The sequence below is a fragment of the Furipterus horrens genome, unplaced genomic scaffold, assembly GCF_987537825.1.
Source record: "Furipterus horrens unplaced genomic scaffold, mFurHor1.1.pri manual_scaffold_11, whole genome shotgun sequence".
Classification (NCBI taxonomy): Eukaryota; Metazoa; Chordata; class Mammalia; order Chiroptera; family Furipteridae; genus Furipterus; species Furipterus horrens.
Window position 1 is genome coordinate 64,670,246 of NW_028327181.1, and position 5,688 is coordinate 64,675,933.

At 37.8% G+C, this 5,688-nt stretch overlaps 1 pseudogene; it reads right to left on the reverse strand.

The window, feature by feature from the left end:
• Window positions 1–2,314: 2,314 nt before the first annotated feature.
• LOC149998051 (prostaglandin E synthase 3-like) lies at window positions 2,315–2,798 on the reverse strand (annotated as a pseudogene).
• Window positions 2,799–5,688: the final 2,890 nt, after the last annotated feature.

The following is a 5,688-nucleotide window of genomic DNA, read 5'->3' on the forward strand; positions in this document are numbered from 1 at the left end:
GCGGAGAGCGCAGGCGCAGAGCTGACAAGGCGGGAGTACGCCAGCGCGGGGGTTGAGGGGAGGTGGCGGGAGCGGGGCGGCTGTGTGCGCTAGGACTGCTGTTGCCACGTGGCTTTCTCAAGGTAAAAACACCTTGTTACTATTCCTAGATAGTTCTTCTTTGGAATAATTTGAATGTATTGAGATAATGTGACTCTGATAATCGCTCATGCCTTATTTTATATTATTCATGGTTTTGCTTTTATGCATAATCTTGCATTCCAGGAGAAATCCAGAGTGAGTGTGTGTGTGTGTGTGTGTGTGTGTGTGTGTGTGTGTGTGTGTCCGGGAGAAATCCAGTGTGTGTGTGCGCGTGTGTGTCCGGGAGAAATCCAGTGTGTGTGTGCGCGTGTGTGTCCGGGAGAAATCCAGTGTGTGTGTGTGTGTGTGTGCGCGTGCATGCGCATGTGTGTCTGGGGAAAATCCAGTGTGTGTGTATTTGTGTGTGTGTGTGTGTGTAATAGCAACAGTAATAGGAAACTTAAGTATAAAGATGATATGACAAACACTTCTTTTGTTACCCCATTACCCCAAATTGACTACTATTGGCATTTTATCATAGTTACTTAAAGCCTTTTAAAATTTTAATAAATAAAATATTATAGATAAATTTGAAGTTCTCTTTGCCTTCCAACTTCAGTTCCATTTTTTCTCTCCTTTTCTCACACACACCCAAAATTCTAAGTTCATTGTATATCTTTTTTTAAGTATATTTTATTGATTGTGTTGTTACTGTAGTCCCAATTTCTTTTCCCTTTGCTCCCCTCAGCCCAGTAGCCCTCTTCCCTCCAGCAATCCCGCACCCCCTTGTTCATGTCCATGGATCGTGCATATAAGTTCTTTGCATTGACCCTTTCCTATGCTGTTCTTAACAATCCCCCTGTCTATTTTGTACCTACCAATTAGGCTTCTGCACCATTTCCCTTTCTCTCCCTTCCTCCTCCCAGCTGATAACCCTCCAAATGATCCCTATACCTATGATTCTGTTCCTATTCTAGTTGTTTGCTTAGTTTGTTTTTGTTTTTACTTTTTTAGGTTCTGTTGTTTATAGTTGTGAGTTTGTTGTCATTTTAATGTTCATAGTTTTCATCCTCTTTTTCTTAAATAAGACCCTTTAACATTCCCTGTAATAATGGCTTGGTAATGATGAACTCCTTTATCTTTACTATGTCTGGGAAGCACTTTATCTGTCCTTCCATTCTAAATGATAGCTTTGCTGGATAGAGTAATCTTGGTTGTGGGTCCTTGCTTTTCATCACTTTGAATACTTCTTGCCAGCCCTTTCCTGCCTGCAAAGTTTCTTTTAAGAAATCAGCTGATAGCCCTATAGGAACCCCTTTGTAAGTAACTCTTCTCTTGCTGCTTTTGAGATTCTCTCTTTATCTTTAACCTTTGGCATTTTACTTATGATGTGTCTTGGTGTGGCCTAGCTTGTTGGGGACTCTCCATGCTTACTGGACTTGTGTGTCTACTTCCTTCCTCAAATTGGGGAAGTTTTACTTCATTATTTTTTCACATACATTTTCAATTTCTTGCTCTTCTTCCTTTCCTTCTGGCGCCCTACGATTTGGACGTTGCCACATTTAAAGTAGTCCTAGAGGTTTCTAAGCCCCTCCTCGTTTTTTTTCAATTCTTGTTTCCTCATTCTGTACTGGTTGACTGTTTTTTTCTTCCTTATATTCCAAATCATTGATTTGAACACTGGTTTCCTTACCTTCACCATTTGTTTCATGTGGATTTTCCTTCATTTCACTTAGCATAGCCTTCACTTCTTCCCTTCTGCGTTTGCCGTATTCAAGCATATCTGTCAAGTCTGTGAGCATCTTTATCACCAGTATTTTGAACACTGCGTGTTAAGTTAGCTATCTCCTCATCGCCTAGTTTTGATTTTGTTCCAGCCCATGTTCTAAAATCTAAAACCTAGTTATCTTTCTGTAATCCAAGAGCCTGCTATCATGTCAGTATCTATGTTATGAAGTAAAGGAGAGTTAGGTAAAATATTTTTATTTATCACAACTGCTCTATCAGTTGCCTAGGATCTCAGCAGTGTCATGAAGTCTGGGAAATGTTCACACTGACTTAAAATTGCCCCACACAATGGTACATATCAACCGTTAGTGAAGCCTTTGAAAAAACAAACGGGTTGAACAATGGGTTAAAGGAGGCACATACAGCATCTGTTCTTAAAGCTATCAACTCAGGAATAACCTCCATTATGAAATCTTGCAGAGAAGTGTTTTTTTTCCTCTTCAAAATTTGATAATAACAACATTCCTTACTGCAGTTCTGGCATTTTTTCATCATTACTGTGTTGTGAATCATCATCTGCTCCATCTACTTCTGGTAAATCTACATCTTCACCACCACCTATGTTGTTCATCATCTTAGAGAAACAATCAAAATTGGACATGTCTTCATCTAAATCATCTTCCCAGTCTTTCCAATTATTGAGGTCCATGCTAAGCCTGTTAAGCTTTGCCTTTTCTTTTGTTAACCTTGGCCATGATTGGTCAGATTCTACTTTTTGTAAACAACATGAAGTTGATCTGTTTGTTCTATTATTCTTGGAATCACTTGGATCAGTACAGTGAAAAAAGAACCATTTCATTTATATGTTTAAAATTATCACTTCCTCAAAGACAAATGTAAATTTAGATATTTCAAATTTTACATTAATGTCTTAATAGTCTTCAGCACAAAGTTCAACTACGACATAGTCCCTCTGGTCATTTGTTTCACTTTGCAGAAGCAGGCTGCATGGCGAATGGGGCGGGGTGACAGGTGAACGGGGCGGCGGGGCAATGGACTCCTCTTAGGAGGCAATTCCTAAGCTTTCTCCTTCCTACACCCTTCCTCAAGTTCGCTTGCCCTAAGTGATAGGAGCGGGCTCAATCTGGGCCCCCAGAATGCAGTATGGAGAAGAAGAAAGTGACGAAAAGGGTCTTGAGGACAGGGAATGAGCATGTGTGATAAGTGAGGGCTGGTGAACAGGTGGCGGCTGGTGATGCAGTGAAATGCACTATAAACATTCGTTACCAAGTTGAGGAAGTTTCCCTCTACTCCTAGTTTGCTGAGAAATTGTTTTTTGACTGTTGAATCTTAGAATTCTTTATGTAATCTAGATTTGGGTTATTTGTCAGATATGTGATTTGCAAAAATATTCTCCCTGTATGTAGCCTGGCTTTTCTTCTTTCTTTTAAAATCCTCACCCACAGATATGTTTATTGATTTTAGAGAGAGAGGAAGTGGGGTGGGGGGAGATGGAGGGAAGAAAGGGGGGGAAGGGGAGGGAGAGAGAGAGAGAATGAATGGGAATGTGAGAGAGAAACATCCATGGGTTGCCTCCTGTATGCACCTGGACTGGGATCACTGGAATCCACAACCTTTGGTGTAGGGGAGGATGCTCCAATCAGCTGAACTCTCTAGCTCGGGCATCTTTTCTTTTCTTTTTTTTAACAGGATCTTTTGAGGAGCAAAATTTTAAGTTTTGATGAAGTTCATATTGTTTATTTTCTCCTTTTACAGGTTGTGTTTTTGGTGTCATCTAAGAACACGTTACCAAACCCTAAAAACATCAAGAGCTTCTCCTGTGTTATCCTGTAAGTATCTTATCATTTTACATTTAACTCTGTGACCCACTGTGAAGTTTTTTTTGGTAATGTGTCAATTATGAGCTTTAGGTCAAAGTTCTTTTTTTTTTTCCCTTTGCTTATGGACATTCAATTGCTTCAGCACCATTTGTTGAAAAGATTATTCATCCTCTAGTGAATTGTTTTTGCAAAATCAGTTGACTGTACTTATGAGGGGCTACTTCTGGGTTCTCAATTTTGTTCCATTGATCTATGTGTCATTTCTCTGCCAATTCACACTGTCTAGATTACTGAGCTCCATATTAAGTCTTAATATCAGGTAGAGTGATTCCTTCCACATTTTTCTTTTTCAAAATTGTGCTAACTAATTTAGTTCTTGTGCCTTTCTGTAAATATTTTAGAATAATTGTATCTGTACATACAAAAAATCTTGTTGTGATTTTGATAGGAAATGTGTTAAACATGCATATTAACTTGGGGGAGAATTAACAGCTTTACTATCTTGAGTGTTCCAATCCATGAATGCAGTATGTCTCTCCATTATTCAGATCTTTCTCAATTTCTTTCATTAGCATTTTGGAAGTTTTAGTGTTAATCCTATACATGTTTTGTTAGCGTTATACCTACATTTTTTTTTGAATGATTATAACTGATACTATAATTTTAATTTTGTTTTCCACCTGTTCATTGCTAGTATATAGAAGTAGAATTGATTTTTGTATGTTGATTTTGTATCCAGAGACTCTGCTGATCCGTTTATTTTCTAGATTTACCATTACAACATCTGTAAGTAGGGGCAGTTTTATTTTCTCTTTATGCTTGTTTTTTTTTTTTTTTTTTTTTAACATTTTATGGTACATTTTGTCATACAGAAATTTAAACATTTTTTATCTAGGTAACCTCTGTTTCCATTATGGTTGGTAATTTTTCCATCTTGTTTAAGACAAAAATTTTTTCTGTCTTTCTTGGACCCCAAGATGTTTTTAATGTGTTGAGGTGTTCTGTCTGGCAACATTTTATATATGACTTTTGTCTATCTGTTCTTAGAAATTGACCCATATATACATATATATTTTGGCTTTTGTTATCAAGTATGTTATACAAAATGAAAGGTATAACCAATATCAAGAAGATTGTGCTGGAATGGTCATACTATCAAAAAATCCTGAAAATTTTTCTGTCCTCTGACTTCCTCCACTCCTTGGAGCCTTGCTAATTGAAGAAACTAGTTTGCATGATGATTAAGAATCTAGGTTTTGATAAGGAGCATTAGACTTTAGAGTCAGACATCACTGACTGCAAAGCATTATCCATGTGATTCCAAGCGTGTTCACCAGCCTCAGTTTACTCCTTGGTAAAATGAAGATAATAGTATTTGTTGTGAGGAGGTAGTGAGATAATATATGTAAACTTTTTGGTACAGTGCCCAGCTCAATAATGTAAGCTTTTTCAGCCCATAAGGAAGGGCACAAACATAATCCTTCCTACCACCCTCCCAGTTTCTATCTGGAATTGACTTGTCTAGTCTTCTTGTATCAAAACTTTTCATCCCAGATCTTGATAGGGATTTCTGCCTATCACCGATAATACTCCGGCATACATCCTAGTTCTCTTCCGCTTTTGGATCTTATTTTTCTCTTTTACATTTGGCTTATCTATCTGGTTTTTAAAAACACTATTTTTTTAACAGAAGTTTTAAGTTCACAACAAAATTGAGAGGAAGGTACAGAGGCTTGTTCTTGCCCCTACAAATGTCTAACTTCTCTTGTGATCAACATTCCCTACCAGAGTGGTACATTTATTACAATTTGTGAACCTATTATACAATGACATAATATAGTCATCCAAAGTCCATAGTTTACATATGGTTCATTCTTGGTGGTATACATTCTATGGGTTTGGACAGACTTATAATGATGTGTCTCATGATTATACTATCTACCCTACAAATCTCTGTGCTCTACCTGTTAACCCCTCCCTCCCCAGCCCTTGGCAACCATTGATCTTTTTACTGTTTCCATAGTTTTATCTTTTCCACAATGTCACATAGTTGGAATCA